At 53.3% G+C, this 23,640-nt stretch overlaps 1 protein-coding gene and 2 pseudogenes across 1 annotated transcript in view; 2 read left to right on the top strand and 1 right to left on the bottom strand.

Moving 5' to 3' along the window:
• Positions 1 to 4,996: 4,996 nt before the first annotated feature.
• LOC133084664 (thimet oligopeptidase-like) lies at positions 4,997 to 12,212 on the bottom strand (annotated as a pseudogene).
• Positions 12,213 to 12,300: 88 nt separating this feature from the next.
• LOC133084663 (serine/arginine-rich splicing factor 3-like) lies at positions 12,301 to 13,115 on the top strand (annotated as a pseudogene).
• Positions 13,116 to 19,802: 6,687 nt separating this feature from the next.
• LOC133084242 (DNA (cytosine-5)-methyltransferase 1-like) overlaps positions 19,803 to 23,640 on the top strand; it is a 53,832-nt gene continuing 49,994 nt past the window's right edge. The window contains exon 1 of the mRNA XM_061180553.1: positions 19,803 to 20,138. The gene's annotated coding sequence lies outside the window, so the exon portion shown is untranslated. The remainder of the gene's footprint in view (positions 20,139 to 23,640) is intronic.

The raw sequence follows: 23,640 nt of genomic DNA, 5'->3' as shown, positions 1-23,640 counted from the left end.
CTGGAGGTACTGAGCAGGCAGCGTCCCCAGCACCGGGTGATGGGCTGGATTGGCAGGAGGAAAAGTGCGAGGGGAGATGGACACTTCAAGCTGGGACAGTGAGATCAGAGACCACAGGGTTTGGCACGTGTCAGCCTCAAGTTCAAGTCCGGCTATTCGTATTTTCACCAACGTGGCACCGAACAAATCTCACGTAGTCTTGAACAATGGGGTTGGAGCTCGCCCTGGCCTCCCTTTCACCAGAATTTCCGCTGCTGTGATTGGGTGAGAGGATGTACCTGTGGAGCTTTGTCGTCAGCTGCCAGGTGTGATGTCATTGATGAGGCCGAGGCTGTGGATGCGACGAAGAATATCATCCCTGTCGTTCCAGGGGCTGGAGGAATGCTGTCCGCACTCCACACAGGGCCCATACTCTGAGCTTTGTGCAACGTCTGGTAGAATTCTGTCACGTATTTGGAGGTCGATATTCTTACCCCCCAGGATGAGGAAAGTGAGCTCCAGAGAGAGGCTTGTAGAGACGCTTGTCTAAGATCACCCAGAGGGTGAGTGTCAGAAGGCAGATTCAACACAAGCCTTGTCTGGATCTAAACCTCTGTGAGCCCCCCTCACCTGGACGCCCCCAGGCACGTAAGAAGACAAGTACACTCTGAGGTCTTTTAGGTCCTAAGTGACATGGTGGTCAGGATGTGGGCTCATTCATTCACTGGTTCATTCAACAGATATTTCAGGAGCACCTCAAATTTGGTGGCCACTGCCCTAGGCCAGGAAATACATCTGTGAACAAAACAAAAATCTCCACCCCAAAGAACTGACATTCTAGCAGAGGAGATGTATGATAAAGCAAAAAAAAAAAAAATCTGTAAGATGTTGAGGACCACAGTTCTGCTTTAGATCACTAAAGGAATGAGGGTTGGCAGTGAAAATGGCCAGGGATTCAGCCCTGGGATGGCTCAGAACCTTCACTGCAGTGGGCGGACTTCTGTGGTATAAGTGTTCACCAGTCTGAGTCACCCACCCACCAGTTATGGGATTTGATTTTACTCTGATTGCGCCCCTCCTACCGTCTCATTGTGGCTTCTCCTTTGTCTTTCGATGAGAGGGTGTTAGAACACATCCCTGGACCCAGGGCAGTACGAAGTGTATTATGGTTAGACCCGAGGACTCAGCAGGCCCGTAACTTTGGTCTGTTCTCTCCTGTCTACCTGCCTACGTCTCCAGCTGTCAAGATTTGACAGTCGAACCAGCAGATGTGATGTGTTCAAAGCATTTGCTTCTGATGTCAGATAAGCTCCTTTCCCACATCTAATTTCTCTGTAAAGGCAGAATTGTTGTGTTATTATGTGTATTGTAATAATGCTGCTTAGACTTTTTAGGTTAGAAAACTGGTGGCTTGCCAAAGACCTCCCATATAGAAAATGTCAGTCTCTAGCACTGTCCCATGTGACTTGAGGGGCAAACCTAGATAATACCGGATGGTCACACGCTCTCTATTTCATTCCTGCCACAGGATTAGCTGTGTAAACCGGGAGGTCTGTAGGTTTACAGGTGGGTAGTAAATGCCCTGTTACCTGCTAAAGATGAGTATCCGTGATTTGCTCTAAGGCAGGGTTTCTCAACCAAGGCATTGACTTTTGGGGCCAGATAAACCTTTGCTGTGGTGTGTGAGTCCTGTGCATCGTAGAGTGTTTAGCAAGGTCCCGACCTCTACTCACTAGGTGCCCGTAACATTCCCCCTCTCTCCTCCCAGTTGTGACAACCAAAATCACCTTCAGACTTTTCCAAATGTCCCCTGGGGGGCACAGTTGCACTCAGTGAGAAGCAATGGACTCAAGGCTACCCATATTTTGAGGTAGACTTGACGTCCTGTTGTAAAAGACATACTCATTCTCCTGTTTTTATTTTGGAAATTAGATGCCACTGTTGATGATCCTTATTCAGATGTCTGTAATTAAGCTTAGTCAGACTACCCACTCACAGGTGGGACACTGAGACAGAGGGAAACAGCTTGTCCAAGTCACATGGCCACATCCCTTGCCTCCTAAGAAAACGTGTCACAAGTGAAAGCAAGCTGGCTCTTGTAATGTTGACAAGTCTTTTTTTTTTTAAACAAATGTGCCAGTTTTAGAGTTGTTCTTTGCCCTCTAACCTTTTGGAGGGCTTCCATAGCCTTCAAGCTTCTAAAGAAACGAACTGGGGCACTCTTTCCCAAGCAGGAAGCAGTTTCACTGGCAGTGTGTGAGAGGCCTTGGGGACTTGGAGGATGAACACTTGTCGAAACAGGGTTTATCCCGATATGCTAGAGTAAGGCTCGGTGTACCACACCGGTGTTATCAGGTGGTGTTGGTCAAATAAGTAGTACTACAGAGAGAATCTTACTTTAGTCAGTTTCAAGTTTTGAGGTCTCAGTATGTTTTTTAAAACAGGTATTAAATACATGCATTTGGTAAAACAGTACAAAAGGCTGTTTGGTACCTAGCAGCCAAAGAAAAACAATGTGGCTATTCCGTGCTGAGCTATGCTGTGAGCATTATCAAATAGATACTGGATTCTGAGGCCTTTGTTCAGGAACAAAAAAGAATATAAAATATCTCATTACCACAACTAAGGAGCTGGCCTGTGGCAACTAAGACCCGGCACAATTAACTAACTAACTAACTAACTAACTGACTATTTCTTAAAATCTCATTAATAGGTATTTAATCTGATTTTTTAAAATTTATTTATTTATTTAATTTATTTATTTTTGGCTGCGTTGGGTCTTCCTTGCTGCGTGTGTGCTTTCTCCAGTTGCGGTGAGCAGGGACTACTCTTCGTTGCGGTGCGTGGGCTTCTCATTGCGGTGGCTTCTCTTGTTGCGGAGCACGGGCTCTAGGCGCGCGGGCTTCAGTAGTTGGGGCACGAGGACTCAGTAGTTGTGGCTTTTGGGCTCTAGAGCGCAGGCTCAGTAGTTGTGGCGCACGGGCTTCATTGCTCCGCGGCGTGTGGGAACTTCCCGGACCAGGGCTTGAACCCTTGTCCCCTGCATTGGCAGGCGGATTCTTAACCACTGCGCCACCAGGGAAGCCCAGGCTCCAACCTTCTTAAAAATGTGTTCCTTCCACCTTCATGGAGCAGGCGTAGGGGATGGGGAGGAGTGAGAACTGGATTGGCAGGGGCCCGGTCGCAACCCCGGAAGGGGACGGGGGAGGATCTAAGAGGTGGCAGCGGGCCACAGTCGACCCCCAGTGACAGCTAACAGCTGCACTGCTGCCCCTTCCTGCCCCAGGACCTGAGCTCAGGTCCCGGGGCGGCTGGAGAAACGCACTGTTTTTGGTGAGATGCTCTTAACTTACTGTGTGGAGCTGCTCCGGCTGCCCCGGTGACCACACCCCTGCAGGGCCCTGTGCCCATCCTCCCTGCCCCCTGCCCAGGGCTCGGAGAACAGCAGTCTCTGTGGGGCAACCTGCTTCCAAGTCCTTCAGTGACCACGGAGGACTGGGAACGGGCTGGGCTGCTGGGGAGCTGGGGCATCCAACACCTGAGCTCAGCCCTGGGGGCTCACGTGAGGGCAGGGGCTGGGGGGTGCGGGCGGTGAGCGGAGGGGCCTCCAGCCGGCGTCAGCCTGGGCCCTGGACCCGGGGAAAGGCCTCCCCCTCTCAGTCCTGACCTGCCGCTCAGGAACCCTGTGGCCCACCAGCCCGAGGCCTGTGTCGCCCGCCACGGACTGCCCGGCACACGGCTGGGGTGCCAACGCCACACCTGGATTTTGCATGGGGACCATCTGGGGGCTCGGTGCACAGGAAGACGAGCAGCCCCCAGGCCCCGACACGCCCCTTCCATAGCCATCGAGAGGTGCCTGATGGAAGGCCGGCTGTGCTCCTTTTCAAGCCCCAGGGAATTCACACGAACAGCCCTCCCGGCCACGGGGTGCCTGCCCACCGGCTCTGGGCCTGCGACCAGCCCAGAACACAGAAGGCACCAAAGTGAGTGCAGGGAGCTGAGCCGGGGCTGCAGAAGGGCAGACACCACAGCCTGGTCCACAACCGACTGGCCTAGGGCGGGTGAGAACGGGCGGGCAGGCTGAGGGGAGGACAGAGCATGGCACGGCCTGCCCGCCTGGGCCACGGGGAGGAGGTCGGGGCGCCGCCCGCGCCCTCGCTCCGCTGCCTGGCGTCCTTTGTGGGGGCGAAGGGCCGGAGGCAGGGCTCCCGAGGAGCTCAAAGGCCAGGGAAGGACGCACGGGACGGTCCAGAGCCACCCTACCGCTCCAGTGGTGCAGCACCCTCTCTGAATTCCTACTGCCACCAAAACACATCCCTAAGGCCTTTGGGAAGAATCGCTAGGACCCAGGAAGGCAGCCCCTTGCTGTGGTCCAGACTTCGGCAGCTGCCGATGACCAGAGGGAGCCAGCCGGCCGGCCGTGAGCAGGAGGACGGGACACGGGGACAGGGACAGCCACAGCCGGGCTTCCCGCAGCTGTGCCCACCGCCAGAACGAGCTCCAGCCAATGACAGCCCCCGAGATGCCAAACAGTGACGGGCGAGAGGCCGTCAGGAAACTGACACCCCCTCACTGGAGAGCCTGCCCGGCCGGGGTGCGGGGCACCATCCCCGTCTGACCTTACCCCACAGCTCAGCCGTCTCCCAGTGACCCAGACGCGTCACCACGGCCCCAGGGCTGATCCCCGACCAAGGTCAGAACTCCCCCCAGTGTGACGGCCCCCATGCCACTCCTGTGGTGGAAGGGACGGCAGGCAGAGACCAGGAGTAGAGTCTTTTTATTAACGGCTGCGTTTTCAAAGAACCGTCTTGTTACCAGGAAAGCTCCCCAGGAAGGGATTGCATTAGTGCAACAAGGGGGAGCCTTGATGCCAGGCTCTCCAGACACTTGCAGGTGGAGACTTTTGGCCTAGGCCGGCCGCCAGGGACTCAGGGGCTGGGAGGACACGCGGCCCCTCCCCCGCCCCGACAGGGCGCTAAGGCACCCGGCCCGCCTGGGTGGGCAAAACCCCGTGCCTTCAGCAGGCCGGCGGCTTGCAGCCCTCAACCTGCAGCCCTTTGCTCAGGAGGAAGGCGTCCTGCGTGGGGTCACAACCCAGGAAGAGCTTCACCATGCCCTTGGCATCCTCGGAGCCCCCTGGCCTCAGAATGCAGCTTCTGTAGTCCATGGCAACCTGAGGAGAGGGGGCGGGGCTGCAGGAGGGTGGAGCACCCCCTTCACTGAGGGTGTGGGTGTGGCCACCTCTGCTGTGACTCAACAAAGGGCAGGGGAGCAGGGGGTCCAGGGCAGGGCCCTCAGAGCCTGGCAGGCCCAGGCGGGCGGCACAAGCATCTAGGCCCAGGCCAAGGACCTCCGTGTTGGTCTGCATGGCAGGCCGGCCTCTCACCTTGCCACTCAGGACGCCCTCCCGCTTGAAACGTGTGTGGAACGTGTCCGCGGAGTACACCTCGCTGCACAGGTAGCCATAGGACTGGGCGTCGTAGCTTCCTGGCAGGTGGCCGAAGGTCGCAAGCAGGTGGGTCCCTGGGACACACGCGGAGAGGCTCCTGCCCGGCCCCCTGGCCGCTCCGTGCCCCTTCCCCAGAGCGGGGGCCTCAAAGCAGCCCTGTCTGAGTCCCCTGCCACTAGAGGGAGTATTGGCCCAACACTTCTAGAAAACGGGGACCTTGCGGGCAACTCAGTGGAGGGACACAAATAAATTTTTGCCGACTTTCTGCTGAAGCTCACGAGGGTTCACCCCTAAGACTCTTACAAGGTCAGCTGCCCGAGGCTCCGAGGGATGAGTCAGGGCTCACCCTCCAGCACGGGGAGAGCGCGGGTTCCAGCGCTCACGAGGGAGTGAACTGCGTCTCCGCACCGACACGCACGGGCAAAGCTCGTCGACGCGTTCCATCCGGGGTATGAAGCCCTCTCCTGCCTCTTCCAGGCTCTCCAGAAAGCACGTGCAGATACGCCCACCCCACCCTCGGACTCCGCGGGCCACAGCTGCAGGGACCAGCCCAGGAACCGAGGCAGGAAGAGGCCAGAGGTCAGCGGGCCTCGGCCAGAGCCCGTCAGTCGGTCCCCCTTCACACACCACCAGAGGATCCTCTTGACCTGGGCAGTAGCCGCCAACCGACTGCTAAGGTGGGCCCGGCGCGCACTTGGCTACCTGGTGTGGCTGGGACCCCGAGGATCTCCTGGCAGAGGCGGGCATTCTCCTGGGCCGGGTCCACGGGCGTCTGCGTGTGCAGGGCCTGGTCCACCTTGGCCAGGACGATCTGGCGCAGGTTGAAGAGGCCTGGAGGGCGGGAGGAAGGAGGCGGGGGGCTGGCACTGTGTGCAGGCCGCGCTTTCCAGCCGGGCGGTCCGGGAGCCCCTTTCCTTTCCCTCGGCTCGACCGCACCGGGGTTGGCCAGCCGGGACTTGATGAGTTGGCCAGCAGCTCCGGGGGATGGCGCTGCCCGTGCCCCACCGAGACTGGCAGCAACGCCAGGGCTTCACAGGGCGCGGTGCTCCCGGCCCCAGAGCCTTCCCTCTGGTTCTCATCACCGGCTGTCACCAGAGTCGCAGGCAACGTGCCTTTCTCGTCGTTTGTCTTTTTTCCGGCCCTCAGCCACGCAAAGGTGTGAAGCCCTGACACTCGCTGCCACGTGGATGCACCCTGAGAACACGATGCTCAGCGAGAGAAGTCAGGCACAGAAGGGCACACAGGGTGTGACCCCACTGAGGGGACGCGTCCAGAACAGGTAGATCCACAGTGTCAGAGTGGGTTCCTGGTTGTCAGGGGCAGGGGAGGGGAGGGAATGATCACTAAGGGCGTGAGGGACATTTTTGGGGTGAGGGAAATGTTCCAAAGCAGGGCAGTAGTGATGGCTGCACAGCTCAGTAAAGTGTCCCCACGCGCTCCGGTGCAGCCTGTGAGAGCATCGCTCTCAGGACGAAGGGCTGACCGCAGGAAGACTGAACGAGCACTGGGTCCTGGGCCCAGACGCTCAGCTGGGGACCCCCCCCGCCGTGGGGAAGTCACTGGGACTTGCTGAGCCTCCACCGAGACTGGCAGCAGCCCCAGGGCCTCACAGGGCGCGGCGCTCCCGGCCCCAGAGCCTACCCTCTGGTTCTCATCACCGCCTGTCACCAGACTTGCATGCAACGTTCCTTTCTTTTCTTTTGTCTTTTTAAAGGCAACTCTTGAATACATGTATTTAACATGCAGGGAACCAGTCCTGACTCCTTGATCTGCGGCTTCCAGCCTCCAGAGTCTCGAGGACATCCACTTCAGTTGTTTTTGCGCCCAGTGCGTGGGGTTTGATGCTGGAAACTGACACTGAGGGCGTCACCACGTGCGGGGTGACATCAGCGGAAGAATCCCGTGGCGAGGGCCTGCCTGAGGACCACGGGAGAGCCCGGGCCCTCCCCGCCCCCTGCCTGCAGCCCCGCGCCCGCACCCACCTGGGAGCGGAGCTGGTGCATCACTTGCCAGAACTCATGGAAGTAGGTCTCCAGCTCATCATGCTGCAACAGGGAGGGCGGGTTGGGCGTAGGCTTGGTGAAGTTGGCCACCATGGCCGCGATGGCTATCTGGCGCCTCCCATCCTGCTGCAGGCAGCCCGGCTGCAGGCCAAAGCAGGCCATGTGCCCGGACTTCCCTTCCCTGGGGAGGGACGCGGGTGAGGCCCCGCTTCCACAGAGGAGCCCCGGCCCACGGCCGACAGGTTCCCCCCCGCATGCACCGAGGGTAGAGGTCCAGGTAGAACTTGCCGATGGATGACCTTGCCCGTGGCCGCGTCCCGGACCGTGTAGAGCTTCACATGTTCGTGACACATGTTGGCGCCCTCCTCCAGGTCGAAGGTCAGCCCCAGCAGCTCCTGGGAGATGCCCAGCCGCCCGCGCGTGACCACCTGCATGGGGAAGGACTCATTGAGCAGGTACTGGTCCACGTGGTAGCGCGTTTCCTCCCCCTGGTTCATGTAGTAGCACAGGTCCTAGACGTTGATGGGCCCGTCAAAGTGCAGGCCCCGCCTCTGGCACTCGGCCTTCTTTCGCTCCAGGATCACGGCCGCTCCTGCTCCCCGAGGGGCTTCAGCTTCTGGGCCAGCTCATCTGCGGGCGGAGGGGAGAGGCTCGGCTATGTCCCTGGGGCAGCCTCCCAGCCGCCACCCACCCCACGCCCCTCGAGGCAGAATGAAGGGTTGGGGAAGGCGACCCCCAAGGGCTGACACAGTGGGGTCTCAGGCAGCACCACGTCCAGTCAAGGTCCGCCTGACCCCTGTCCCCACTGGGACTCGGGGAGGCGAGGTTACCTAGGAAAGTGGCCACCACCTGGCTGGTCTTGGCCATGTTCGTCTCCAGCACGGAGTCGGCACGCGTGCTGAACCCCAGCAGGCGGGACTTCTGAGCCTGCAGCCTCACCAGCTCCCCGAGGATCGCGCAGTTCTCCTGGAACCCAGAGACGGCCAGCGCTGGGGACCGTGGGCCACGCCCTCGCCACGGGCCCCGGGCCAGGTCTCTGCGGGCGGGCAGGGCTCTCAGGCCACTGGCAGGCACAGCCAATCCCCCTCCGTCCTCCTCCTGGCCCGGATTTCTAGACACTTTGGTGCTGTCCTAACACGTGGTCTTTATGAACACAGGTCCTTTTGGAACCAGAAAGGGCGTGAACCGTGATGAGCTCTAAGGCCAAGGGCAGGAAGAAATGTGACCAGGCTCTCCAGGAGCCACCCAGGGGCCTCCCCGGGCTCAACAATACAAACTCGGCTGCCGTGCAGACAGCAGCTCATCCCCACGGCGCCCGAACACCCAGCCCCTGGACGGCGAGACGCCTGTTGCTGCAGGTGGCCCGGGGCTGGCTGGTGAGGCCCGGCCCCAGGCGTACGCCACCTTCTCTGGGGCCACCTCTCCCGCTCTGCGGTGGGGTTCTCCTGGGAGCCCCCAGTCACCACAGGACCAACGTGGCCTGTCTGCAGCCCAAGATGGTGGGGACACAGGACTGTCCCCCGTGCCCCCCACATCACCCGCGAGGCCGAGCAAGCAGCAGTGGTGTCTGCGGGGAAGATGAAGGGCTCATGCACAGCCCCCATCTACTGAAGATGCTGAACGGGAGAAGCACAGACTGCAGCCACACGCGGTATGGACCAAACGCAAGTGTCCTTGCAGGAACCGATGTCTGAATGTCAAGGCCGTACCCGGGCCACACTGAGAAGGCCCAGACCCCACGCAAGGCACAGAGAGGGGATGGGGGGAACATGTGCGAATCTGAGCTCATCGGGCATCACCCCAGAAGGAGAGGGAGAAGGAGAGGGAGAGGGAGAGGGAGAGAGCCAGAAGGAGATACGGAGGGAGAGGGAGAGAGAGGGAGGTACAGACGTCTCTCCCTTCCCTGGGGGTTCTCTAGTGCAGCCAAGGCTGAAAACCACTGCATTTCGGGAGATGGGTCCTCGTGGAAAAGTTAAATAGTAGCTCATGGCATTATCGACACATATTAAAAAGGCCCCAAATCTTGGGGAGTCAGGGAGGGGAGCTGGCGGCTGCCTCGTAAACGAGGAGAGATTGGGCGTCAGAGGAGGTGCCTGTGCAGCCCGCCGCCGCCGCAGCCGCCCAGGGCCCCGCAGACTTCATCTCCCAGCTGTGGTCCCGGGCTGGAAGGCAGCGGGGAGGTCAAGCTGTCCAAGCATCAACGTTGACTTCAGGGCTGATCTAAAAGGCGCCTGGTGTTTGTTGAAGCAGAAAAAAGAGAAAGCACTGGGGAGAGGATGGGAGGGGGAGGGAGCCCCCATCAGCCCTTCTCCCTCTCTCCCTCTCTGTCTCCCTCTCTCCCTCCTTCCCTCCCTCCCTCTACCTCCCTGCTTCTCACTCTCACTCTTCCTCCATCTCTCCCTTTGCCTCTCTCCCTCCCTCTCTCCCTCTCCCTCTTTCCCTCCCTCTCCCCCTCCCTCTCCCGCTCCCTCTCCCTCTCCCGCTCCCTCCACCGCCTTCCCTCTCTGGAGAGGGAAGGCGGTGGAGGGAGCAAGGCGGTGGAGGGAGGGGGAGAGGGAGAGGGAGCAGAAGAGGGAGGGGGAGAGGGAGAGAGGGGGAGAGGGAGAGAGGGATAGAGGGAGGGAAAGAAAGACAAAGACGTCTCTCTCTCCCTCCCTCTCTCCCTCTCTCCCTCCCTCTCTCCCTCGCTCCCTCTCCTCCCTCTCCCTCTCCCTCCGTCTCTCCATCTCCCTCCGTCTCTCCATCTCCCTCACTCCCTCCCAGAGACAGAGGAAGAGGCAGAGACAAGGGAGAGGGAGAGAGGGAGAAGGAGAGGGGGGAGAGAGGGAGAGAGAGAGAGGTCTCTTCCTCCCTCCCTTTCCCTCTCTCCTTCTTCTATCCCTCTCTCCCTCTTCCCTCTCCCTCTCCATCTCTCCCCCCTCTCTGTGCCCCTCTCCCTTGTTTCTGCCTCTCCCTCCATCTCTCCCTCTCTGAGAGGGAGTGAGGGAGAGGGAGAGACGGAGGGAGAGGGAGAGGGAGAGACGGAGGGAGAGGGAGAGACAGAGGGAGGGAGAGGGAGAGGGAGGGAGGGAGAGAGAGAGGGAGGGAGGGAGGGAGAGGGAGGGAGGGAGAGGGAAAGAGGAAGGGAAAGGGCGAGGGACGGAGAGGGAGGGAGGGCGAGACATCTCTCCCTCTCCCTCTCCCTCCACCTCCCTCTCTCCCTCTCCCTCCCTTCCTCTCCCTCTCCTAGAGGGAGGGAGGGAGAGGGAGAGACAGAGGGAGAGGAGAGGGAGGGAGCGAAGGAGAGGGGGAGTCGGAGAAGGAGGTCGGGAGAGGGAGAAGAAGAGAGGGTGCCTGCTTCCCTCTCTGTCTCCCTCCCTCCCTCTCCGTGTCCCTCTCTCCCCCCTCTCCCTCTCCCTCTCCCTCTCCCTCTGTCTCTCTGTCTCTGGGAGGGAGAGAGGGAGAGAGGGAGAGGGAGAGGGAGAAGGAGGGAAAGTGATGGAGGGAGGGAGAGGGAGAGGGTGAGGGAGAGAAGGAGAGAAGGAGGAGAGAGGGAGAGGGAGGGAGGAAGAGACCTCTCTCTTTCTCCCTCTCTCCCCCCTCCTTCTCCCTCTCCTTCTCTCCCTCTCCGTTGTCTCTGCCTCTCCCTCCGGCTCTCCCTCTCTGGGAGGGGGTGAGGGAGATGGAGAGCCGGAGGGAGAGGGAAAGGGAGGAGAGGGAGGGAGGGAGAGGGATAGAGGGAGGGAGGGAGAGAAGGAGGAGAGAGGAAGAGGGAGGGAGGAAGAGACATCTCTCTCTCTCTCTCCCCCCTCCCTCTCCCTCTCCCTCTCCCCCTCTCCCTGGTCTCTGCCTCTCCCTCCGACTCTCCCTCTCTGGGAGGGAGTGAGGGAGATGGAGAGACGGAGGGAGAGGGAGAGTTAGAGGGAGAGGGAGGGAGGGAGAGGGAGAGAGGGAGGGAGAGAGGGAGAGAGGGAGGGAGGGAGAGACGTCTTTGTCTTTCTTTCCCTCCCTCTATCCCTCTCTCCCTCTCCCTCTCCCCCTCCCTCTCCTGCTCTCTCTCCCTCTCCCTCCACCTCCTTCCCTCTCCAGAGAGGGAAGGAGGTGGAGGGAGAGGGAGGGGGAGGGACAGAGGGAGAGGGAAAGAGGTAGAGGCAGAGCGGAACACGGAAACAAGGACAGGGAAACAGGCACAGGGAGAGAGGCAGGGACAGAGGGAGAGGAGAGGGAAGAGGGAGAGGAAAGAAGGAGAGAAAAGAGGGAGAGGGAAGAGGTAGAGGACAGAGGCAGAGGAAAGAGGTAGAGGGAGAGAGGGAAGAGGGAGAGGGAGAGAGGGAGAGGAAAGAGAGAGGGAGGGAGAGAGGGAGAGAGAGAGAGGGAGAGGGAAAGAGGTAGAGGGAGAGCAGAACAGGGAAAGAGGGACAGGGAGAGAGGGAGGGAGAGAGAGGGAGAGGGAAAGAGGTAGAGGGAGAGCGGAACAGGGAAAGAGAGGGAGGGAGAGAGGGAGGAGAGGAAGCAGGGAGAAAAGAGAGAAAGAACACACCATCTACATTTCTGTCAAATGACACCGGGGATCCTTACACAACCAGGAGAAAATGATACAGGGAGGCTCTTTCTCAGCTGGAACTGGAACTGCATAGGGGGCCAAACACCACCAGGCTGGCCACACATGTCCAGCCGCCGCTCCAGCCCCGTCAGCCTTGAGTCCGGTCACCAGGGCTCTGAGTGTCTGCTCCAGGGAGCTGGGGTTCACCCTCTCACCGGGGAGGCCGGGCCAAGACAGCAGGGCCCCGGGCTGGACACATAGGGGGAAAAGCATCCCCACAGGACAGCTTGTGCGAGCAGATTCAGCTGCCAGATTCTAGAGGCCCGGGACCACCCTGTGGCCCGTGAAACCCAGGAGCCACGAGGGTCTTGCATCGTGATTCCTGTCCGTTGGACTGTAAAGTTTATGTAGGGAATCTTGGAAACAGTGGTAACAAGGCTGAACTGGAACGAGCTTTAGGCTATCATGGACCACTCTGCAGTGTGTGGGTTGCTAAAAACCCTCCCGGCTTCGCTCTTGTTGAATGTGAAGATCCCCGAGATGCAGCCGATGCTGTCCGAGAACTAGATGGGAGAACACTATGTGGCTGCCGAGTAAGAGTGGACCTGTCGAATGGGGAAAAGAGAAGTCGAAATCGTGACCGCCTCCTTGTTGGGGTCGTCGCCCTCGAGATGATTATCGGAGGAGGAGTCCTCCACCTCCCACACATCTCCAAGATGGAGAGCCTTCTCGGTCAGCCAGAGCAGGTCCCTTTCTAGATATAGGAGAAGAGAGAGATCCCTGTCCCAGGAGAGAAATCACAAGCCGTCCCGATCTTTCTCTAGGTCTCCTAGCCGATCTAGGTCAAATGAAAGGAAATAGAAGACCACTTTGCAAGAGGAGTGGTGTACAGGCAATAACTTCATTTGACAGGAGTATGTACAGAAAATTCAAGTTTTGTTTGAGACTTCCGAAGCTTGGTGCACTTTTTAAATGTTTTAGTTGTACACATTTGTTTGTCTCTTGGGACAGTGACCCATAAAGGTGTCATTCTCTATGGTTTGAAATGGGTCCTATGAGGCATGTAATATGAAGAATTGTTACCTTACAATGTTCCCTTAAGCAAAATTGAATTTGCTTTGAATTTTTGGTCTTGCCTAGACTGATAATAAAACTCTAACTCCTGCCCACCTAAAGTGTGATGTTTACTATTATGGAAACAACACTGGCAAACATTGAAAAGACTTTCCGTAGCTGGGATATGGTATGCAGCTGTAGTTAAGCAAGCAGTCTTTAAAAGGTGCTGTGAACACAAGCCAGCAGGTGAAAATGAAAGCCGCACCCTTCCCCTAGATTAGAGGTTTAAAAATTCCACTAGTCTTCACACCAGACAAGAGGTCGTCCAGGGAGTTTAGAATCTAAGAAGTTTCAAGGAAGTTAGTTTACCTTTGAGTGAGGTCATAAGTCCCCTCTGTGATTGCTGTACATGAATACATAGCTCTTTGTAATCTTTTTTGGAAATTTGAGATTATCAAGATACCAATGTCCTGCCAGATTAAGAGTATTTAGAGCTGAACTTTGAGTTACTGTGGAATTTTTTTTTTTCATGCTGTCATTTGTAATATGTTTTGTGAGAATCCTTGGGATTAAAGTTTTGGTTGCAAAAGAAAAGAAGAAAAGAATCCGCCTGCCAATGCAGGGGACACAGGTTCAAGCCCTGGTCCGGGAAGATCCCAGGTGCCGCAGATCAACTAAGCCCGTGGGCCACAACTACAGAGCCTGCGCTCTAGATCCTGGGAGCCAGAACTACTGAGCCCCCGTGCCACAACTACAGAAGCCCGCACGCAACGAAGACCCAACGCAGCAAGAAAAAAAAAAAAAAAAAAAGACGATACTGGCCAGGTGATCAAGGGTAAAATCATTTGTCATAAGTCCCGTTGATGGTGTGTATCCTTGATGTGACCTGAGGAGAATGGCATTTTTATCTCTGTCTGGATCTTCCGCCCCAAACCCCATAACTCCAGACCAACCATAAGAAAACATCAGAAAACAAACAGACAAACAAATTGAGGGACAAAATACCTGACCAGTCCTCCTCAAAACTTTCAAGGTATCAAAACCCAGGGACGTCTGAGAAATGTCCCAGCCCAGAGGAGACTGGCACAGAAAAAGGATGTTAGGGGAAAACTAGGGAAATTCTAATGAAGTGTGGACTTTAGTTAATAACAATGTATCCATCTTGGTTCCTTAGTTGGATAAACATGTCATACTAAGGTACTAACATGTTGGAAATAGGGGTACTGGGTCAGCGTCCACGGCACTCGACACTCTGTACAGATCTTTGCAACTTTTTTGTAACTCTAAGCTATTCTAAAATTAAGCGAGTACTGAACAGAGATAAGAATGTGATTTCCCTGATTTGAACATGCCTGAGTTTCTTTTCATGGTCACATTTTTGCTCTCTGGATGTGTCTTGGAATCAGTAGCAAAGGAGAGTTGCCAGCCCCTGGAAAGATGTGGGTGGTTTGCAGGTGGCTTGCTCTGGAGCTGAAGAGCACGGTGGGAAGTCTGCAGCCTCGGGCTGCACTTAGAACCATGGGAGGGGATGGGCCAGCTCAGTTAGGGATGGAACCTATAAATAAACCTTTTTTCTTTTCCATTATGGCTTATCACAGGATATTGAATATAGTTCCCTGTGCTAGACAGTAGGATGTTGTAGTTTATCCATCCTATATTTAATAGTTTGCATCTGCTCACCCCAAACTCCCAATCCAACCCTCCCTCACTCTTTCTCCCCCTTGGCAACCACAAGTCTGTTCTCTATGTCTGTGAGTCTGTTTTTGTTTCGTAGACGAGTTCATTTGTGTCGTATTTTAGATTTCACATATAAGTGAGATCATAGGCTATTTGTCTTTCTCTTCTGACTTACTTCACTTAGTATGATAATCTCTAGGTCCATCCACATTGTTGCAAATAGCATTATTTCATTCTTTTTATGGCTGAATAATATTCCATTGTATATATGTACCACATCTTCTTTATCCATTCATCCATCAGTGGACATTTAGGTAGCTTCCATGTCTTGGCTATTGTAAATAGTGCTGCAATGAACATTGGGGTGCATGTATCTTTTCTTTCTTTTTTTTTTCTTTCTTCCTTCCTTTCTTTCTTCCTCCCTTTCTTTCTTCCTTTCTTTCTTCCTGTCTTCCTTTCTTCCTTTCTTTCTTTCTTCCTTCCTTCCTTCCTTTCTTTCTTTTTCTTTCTTTCCTTCTCTCTCTCTCTCTCTCCCTCTCTCTCTTTCTCTTTCTCTCTTTCTTTCTTTCTTTGTTTTTTGTCACACGGCATGTGAGATCTTAGTTCCCTGACCAGAGATGGAACCCATGCCCCCTGCACTGGAAGCACGGAGTCTTAACCACTGGACCACTAGGGAGATCCCAGGGGTGTATGTATCGTTTTGAATTAGAGTTTTCTCCGGATCTATGCCCAGGAGTGGAATTGCGGGACCCTATGGCAGCTGTATCTGTTCCTGCACGTCTCACATCAACCACCTGCACTCCAATCCTTGCTCCCAACGTCATCTTCGGGGAACCCAACCTGCGACAGGGACCTTGACAAGAAGAAATGGCTCAGGGAAAAGCTACCTGCACAGGGAGGAGATAGAGGCCATCGCCCCTGGGGTGCGGCGGGGAGAGTGGGCACAGAGATTTGTCGTTTCACCCCCGATACTCACCTCAGCCCTCCTGGCTGCCCCACTCTAGGTCACCTCGGGATACAGAGGTGACCCGGTTAGAGTCCCTGCCTGTGCAGGAATCTGGGGGCACCAGCGGGTCTGAATCATATTAGTGCAGGGTCTCCCCCGCGGCACTGGGGTTATTCGGGGCGGGTCATCCTCCGCTGAGGGCCCCTCCTGGGCACTGTGTGGGGTTTAGCAGCATCCCTGGCGGCACCCATTTGATTCCAGGGGCCCCTCCCCCCCCCAGTTGTGACAACCACAGATTTTCCCCACACATCACGGAAGAACTGGGTGAGGCGGGGGCAGGATGGCCCTGGGCGAGGACAGCTGTGTTGAAGCAACCAGCCTGGCCCAGGGCAAGGTCTGCCCCAATCCCGTCAGCGCCTGCATTTAGAACTGCCCCTTTCCTCTCCCACCTCCCCTGCCCTGCAGTGGTCTCCGAGACATCATCCCCATGTAATAAATCACACCTTCTCAGTTTACTGTTTGCTGCCCTCGCTAGAACGTGAGCTCTTTGAGGACAGGGATGCTGTTATGTCCCCAGCACCTAGAAGAGTGTCTGCTGTGTAGTAGATGCTTCATAAATACTTGCTGAATAAAGGAGTTGAATAAAGGGATGAGTGGATGAATGAATGAAGGTTACAGTGGGAGGAGGGGGGAGATTCCCTTTCTGGCTCTCGGGGGTTGGGAGATCAAGTGAAAGATCTGTCCTAAACAGGCTGACCAGCCTTCTGGGGTTGCCCGGGACTGAGGGTTTCCCCAGAGTTCCAGCGCTCAAACCTGAGCGGTCCTGGGCAAACTGGGGGCGGGTGTTGGTCACCCTATCTAAACACAGTAACAATGCCAGCTGCAATAGCAATGGCCAATGACCTCTACGGTCTTATTGACCATGCACAGTTCTTTACCTGGCAGGGAAGGGTGGGCCGGGATTGGAATTCTGGTGATCCAGGGCGGGTGAGGGCACACCCCGGGCTTGTGTAGGGGAGTCCAGGAAGGTTCTGGAGGAAGTGACAGTGACACAGGGGGGAGGGAGGAGTAGTCTAAGGAAGAACGTCCCACATGACAACGTGTGCCAATGGCCCTGGGCCCAAGGTCACACCTGACCAGGGCTTGCTTTTTTTTTTTTCTAATTCACTTTTTCCCACATGGATATGCAATTGTCCTAATGCCATTTATCGAAAACTCCTTAATTTCCCCACTTTCTGTCGTATCAAGTTCTCATATATCTGTTTCTGGACCTTTATTCTATACCATAGAGCTATACGTCCCATCCTTGCACCACTAGGGCTGTTTCATCACTATAACTTTATTTTTTATTCGTTTATATTTTTTGGCCGTGCCATGCGGCATGTGGGATCTTATTTCCCTGACCAGGGATCGAACCCGCGCCCCCTGCAGTGGAAGCTCGGAGTCTTAATCACTGGGCCTCCAGGGAAGTCCCCAGGGCTTGCTTTGACATCCATCGAATGGTGGCAGGTGGGCACGGGGAGCAGCTGTCTGTGAGCCATCCTGTGTAGAAATGCAGGGTGGAGGGGAGGACAGATGGAGCGAGAGGGGAAGAAGCGGAGGAGGGAGGGAGGGCGGGCGAGAGACAGACAGAGCATGAAAGCTGAAAATAGCTCCTAGTGCCGGGAGCCTTGGAGCCAGAGCCTGGGAGCCAGGGTGACTGGCTCTCCTCCCTGGTGTGTGTGTGTTGCGGGGGGGGGCGGGGGTGGCTCTGGGCTTCTCAGGCTGGGAATGGGGTGCACGGAGCAGGGACCCTTCTCTCTGGGACCTCGTGGGCCATCCTCAGCTCACAAAGCTGAGCCACTCCTGGCCCTACGAGTGGGGGGCTTATCCTCCCTGTCCCCTGGATCACACCCCCTCACACACAACTTCCCCGTGTGTGTTCCCAGCAACCAAGAGAATCTGTTTTTAAAAGATTTGGGGGAGGGGGGTAACCATACAAACAAGAGCAGAATGGATACTTTTGCAGAATGTGAATGGCTCTGTGTAAGCCCACCCCCAGGGTAACCACAGTCCTGACCTCTAACACCCTTGACGAGTCAGCCTTGGTCTGGGCTTGCGGACCCACGGAAGCTTCCTCATCCCCTCCTTCAGCTCCCGTCTCCCCCTTGGCGTCTTTGTGAGAAGCACCCGGGGAAGTGGGACTGCTAGGCTGTACTGCTGCTAGAACTCCACCTGGGCTCCACCAGGCTCCAGCCCCCCGCCCTGTGCACCTCTCTGACCCTGAGGCACCTCAACTGGTAGGAGCCGCATCACCTTCCCTCCTGGGACTTGTGACACTTAAGGGAGACACCGAAAGGACAAGCCTTTGGCTCCCTGGCTGGCAAAGAGCAGGTGCTCAATTGTCATAAGTGTCCGTATCAGTGAGGGTTCTCCAGACAAACAGAATCCATAGGGTGTGTGTGTGTATATACACACACACGTACATATGTACACGCATACAAAAATATACAGCTGTGTATATATGCAGTATGCATACACACATATACACATAGAGTATATACAATACACACATATATACACACAGATAAAATGCATAGTTTGTATATATACAGTATGTATACACACATATACACATAATACATACAATACACACATACATATACACTATACATACACACATATAAAATGCATAGTTTGTATATATACAGTATGTACACATACGTATAACATATGCAATATACACACCTAGGTACATATATATCATACATATATACACACATACAAAGATATTTAGGTGTGTATATAGACAGTATACATACATACACATATAATATATGCAATACATACACGTACATACATATAGACACACATATACACCTACATATAAAAGCATATAGCATAAAAATATATATGTACTGTATATATAAATTCATCGTATATATACATACATATATCATATGTATAAGATATATACATATATACAATGTATACACACACATACACACCTATATGTAAATATGCGCATGTACATACACATATAAATACATACGCAAGTGTGTATATAATAGTATATACATATATACATATAATACCTAGAAACGTATACACATACAGGTATACAACATATATACACACCTATATATAAATATACACTGTATACATACATACAGTGTACATATACTGTATATATACACACCCATATATCAATATATGGGTGTGTGTATAAATACAGCATGTTCATATTTATAATATGTATACTATATATATACACATACATACATGTATACGATATATACACACAAATATATAGGCTTGTATGTATACTGTATATAGTACTTACACATATACTACAAACGCACGCACATATCAACATATGTGTATACATATATATAATATGTATACACACATATACAAATTAATAGGCTTGTATATATTCAGTATTTTTACATATATAGTTTTGTTTTAAGGAGTTGACTCATGTGACCGTGAGGCAGGCAAGTCAGGGCAGGACTCTGGGCTGGAGACACAGGGAAGAGCTGATGTCCCAAGGCCATTGGAGGAACAGTTCCCTCTTTCTTCGGAACCTCATTTTTCTCTCCAGTCCTTCAACTGATGGACGAGGCCCACCCACGCCGCGGCATTGACAATCGCCTTTACCCAAAGTGGACCAATTTCAGTGTTCATCTCTTCTGAAAAATACCTTCCTGGCCACATCTGGAATAATGTTTGTGGTTGCCGGGGCCCCACGCAGTGCGCACATGAGATTAACCATCCCCGTGGCGATGATGACACTTGATTTTCTCCCTTGACCATTGTCACTACTATTCCAATTAAAATGGCAGCGCCATGAGGGCAGGGCATTTCCTTTTTTGCCAGTGCTGAGCGTCCAGGGTCTGGTGCCTAGCATAGGCTAAATACACGGCATTTTTGTGAACAGAAGCCGGGATTCCGGCTGTCATATTTAATGAGGAATTATAGTCTTATTATTGGGGGTGTGTGTGTGTGTCACGGTACGTCAAGGGCGGGAGTCGAACCCGCCACTGCAGGCCCCGAGGGGTCTCCCCGGGTCCCCACTTCGGGCCGGTGGGGGTGGCCGGGGGCAGCCGAAGACGTCCGTGCGTGCGTGCGTGCGTACGTGAGAGCGGGCGAGGCCACGGGGCGGGTGGCGCGCGCGCCGCGAGTGAGTGGTTCAGCCCGGCCCCGGCTCATTGTGCTCGCCTCACGCCGGCCCGAGTTGGCGGCAGCGCTGGAGGTCCCGGGCCTGTGACCACAAAGAGGGAGCCGGGGGCCAGACGGGAGCGCGGCGGCGGCCCCGGCTGAGGCCCAGGCCAGGCCCCCTCCCCTCAGCCGCCAGCCCGCCCGCCTGACCCGCCCCCGCCGGCGGGCGTCCCGCCCCTCCCCCAACCGCCAGACTAGCCTGGTGCGGGGGCCGCGCGCGAAGACGTGGGGGAGAAGTTGGAGCTGAAGCTGGAGTCGTCCGTGGGGGCCGAGCCCGCCGTCTACGCGTGGCCGCTGCCGGTCTACGTGAGTGCCGCCCGTCCCCTCTTCCCGGACCCACGCCCCTCTTCCCCCACGGCGCGCGCTGAGCCCACCGAGAAACGGAGCGACTCGAGTCGCCAGACCCTCTTTGGAGCCCCCCTTCCCGCCCCGCCGTGGTTCTCCGCGGCCGTTTCCAGCCCCCGCGCGCAGGGTGGGCAGAGGGGAGCCGGGGCCGGCCGGGGGCGCAGACTCGGCCGCGGGGACCCCGCGCTTCCGAGGGGCGCCCGAGCCGGGCTGCCGTTGGCTCTGTAGGGCTGGGGACCCCGGTCCCCCCGGGCCTGGACTGCCGGCGGGCTTGCCCTTCCGTCCTTTATGATCTGACATGTAGGGTTTCTTTTTCCTGGTGGTTTATTCTTAGCGCTGTCAACGTGCTTAGCTTTTTTATTTTTGAGGACACCCTTTCCTTCCTCTTTCCAGTTTTTTGTGTTTTTGTTTTGTTTTAGTTAGGCATTTTGTCCCTCTGATCTTGAGTGGGTGGGCTGGCTGGACCCTTGGAGAGGAGGCGTTGTCTCCCCTAATTTGAGTGGGTGGGCTGGCTGGACCCTTGGAGAGGAGGCATCCTGTCCCCTGATCTTGAGTGGCCTTTGGAAAATGACACGCCGAACGGACATTTACACAGGCGTCCGGTGATTCCAGAAATGCAGGGTGTCCGGGCAGGTGGGCGCCCGGCCTCTCGTCCCCCGTGGCGGCGTGGTGCGCGTGTTCTTGTCTCAGGGTGTACGCTTGGGCCCTGCAGCCCACCTTCGGGAGGGAAAGCGCAGCGGGCGCCTTGGGCCGGCGCCTTTGGGGCGCCGTTTCGTGCGCTCGGCTTGCGGGGGACCGGCCTCCAGGGGACCCGGCGGGCTCCGTGTGTGTCAGTTTGTGGAAACTGTGTCGCGGCCGGGGGCGGGTCGGGACGCTGGGACCGCCTGGGAGCCGTTGTTGACTCCGGTCCCCGGTTCTCCGCAGTTCTCCGAGGTCGGAGGGTTTCCAGCCCGCCACTGCGCACTGGTGCTTTCTATTTTTGCTCTTCCTGTGCCCAGAGGCGCGGCTGAGTTGTGCACCCATCCCTCACTCTCCGTGTCCCTCTTCCTTTATTGTCTGGTTACTCGCTGGTACTTTCCTCCCTCCCATTTTATCACTATCTGTGAGTTTTATTAACATGACGTTTACTCCCTCTTTTAAATTAATAATGAAGTAAACTGTGAAATGGTACTTTTATCTTTAATGGCTGATGCTGTAGAAGTGACAAATGCAATGCAAGCATCTTTGCCTAACTTGACTCCTGTCATGCATCTCAGTAGTGTCTCTGTGACAGGACTTGAAATGATAGCACCCACATCTCTTGCAGCTCATTCACACTGAAAGGATATAATCATCGGTTTGCTATCACAGCCACTTGCCCAGCTCAGACTGTGATGTCACAAACCAAAGATGATTCTCTCTCAGCAGGAAGAAGCTGGAGAGATGACTCTCCATGATGAACCATCAGCCTTATTCAACTTTGGTCACTTCATGAAGAAAAATTAACCATAATAAAGATCAAAGATACCGGCTAGTTGAAATACCCTGTTGAATTAAGCTTGAAAAACTTTTCCATGATACTGGAATGAAGGAAATTCTTTCAAAATTCTAAGGAAAAATTTGAGAGTTATAATAATGCAGATATCAGTAAATATTTATGGAATTAAAAATATTATGTAGTGCTGGTCCCTTTAAATGTTAACACTTAAAAATAACTTACAGGTATGTTTCTTATTTTCTATGCAAAATTATGTGGCTTGCTATTTCAGACAAAGATGACATATCAATCTGAAAAGAGTCAGCAAAGACACAAAATGGATGTACTTTATTTTGACCTATACACCTACTTTTATGTTCTCATGGTTTAAATAAAAAGTACAGCTTTTGGATTAGTTAAAAAGAGCAGAAGCTAAAAATACAGTACTAAATATCATTGCAAGGATTTGGTAGCCAAAATATTTGCTCCATTTCTATGAAAGAATCCATTAATACAAAATTATATTACTTTTATAATACAATACTTTTTATATCATGTGCGCATGAAAAACATTCTAAATTACAGAAACAATTAGACAGTCATTGAATACTTCCCAAGAGGTTCAAAATCTCTTTAATTGTTAGATCTATCGACACACAACACAAAAACTCTCATAAATAAACCACATCTTCAGGTATCAAACCAAATCTTCTAGCATAAAATTCCTTATCCGTTTGTACCCATGAGATGCTAAAGTTGAAGCCGTTTTCAACCTGAATCATTGATAAATGATGTGTTAAAAATTAGCTAATGTTTTTATTCTTTACTTTTTCACTTAAAATGAAGGAGAAACTGTAGATTGGGCTAATTTGGAATAAATTGCTATAGAGTTTTTTTTTGTAAGCTGTTATTTAAATCTCAATAATCATTATTCAGAACGGGTTATTATAGAGAAATAGCTTGATTTAGATAGGAAAGAAAAATGAAGATTCACTGGGACTGATGCTAACCAGGGCTAAAGGGGAGGTGGGTTTGCTCATCCATTGTCTTTAGAAGATAAATCATAGAAGCAAAGTCCCTAACCTGGTGGGACATGGGTCTCTTTGTACGTTACAATGAGTAAATAAAATCCAGAAGACTTGAGGAGCGTAATTTTATACCCCCTTCAGTTCTATTTATTGGAAGCAAATTGTTTGAGTATAATATTGTTAATCTCTTATTTTTGCCTAAGTTAAACAGTTCTTTGAGTTGAAATAGTTTTTTAACTTAAAAAATATATGCCTGTTTTCAAAGCATGTCAGGTTACACAATATAATGAGGAAAAAGATGAATTCTTAAGGGTTCAGGTACATGTCAGTATAGTTAAAAAATACTTTTAGTTTGGGCTGGTATACAAAGTATTTTGAAATTTTTAAATAAACATTTTTCTCTGCAACAAATTGATACACTACAGTATTACTGCTTGTATCTGAATTGCTGCTTTCCTTTACTGGAAAATGGCGGGTGAATTTCTGGAATGAATTCCGACGCAAAAGATTTATGACATTTAAGGTTATTGATAGACTGTCTTGAAAAGAATGATGGGATCATGTAATTTACTCTATTAATTAAAATTTGAAAAAAGGAGAGAATTCAGTGAAATGGAAGAATTTCAAATTTGACTTATCAGGCAAGTACTGAATAATTACTTTAGATAAATTTCCTTATATTATCGGAAGATCTCTACGGTTAGGTGTGATTTGCTTTTATTGTTTCACTTATCTCCTGTCTTTTAAGATAATAGAAGCATATTATTTGTAGGGCTTCTTTATGAAAAGATTAAGCTGTGAACTTTTCCTATTGAAGTTAACTAATGTGGTTGAATTTTTGCTAAAAATCTATGTAGGGAATTCAGATTCTGACAAATCCTTTTCTTTTTTTTAAACATAAGATAGTCTCTCTAAAAGTCTCATTATGGAGTGATTTCCAGGGAATTTCTAAAAGGCACTGTACCCTTTAAAATTCTGT

Source organism: Eubalaena glacialis, chromosome 2 (assembly GCF_028564815.1).
Source record: "Eubalaena glacialis isolate mEubGla1 chromosome 2, mEubGla1.1.hap2.+ XY, whole genome shotgun sequence".
NCBI lineage: Eukaryota > Metazoa > Chordata > Mammalia > Artiodactyla > Balaenidae > Eubalaena > Eubalaena glacialis.
The sequence above is the reverse complement of the archived record's forward strand: the minus strand, read 5'-3'. Positions and strand labels throughout refer to the sequence as shown.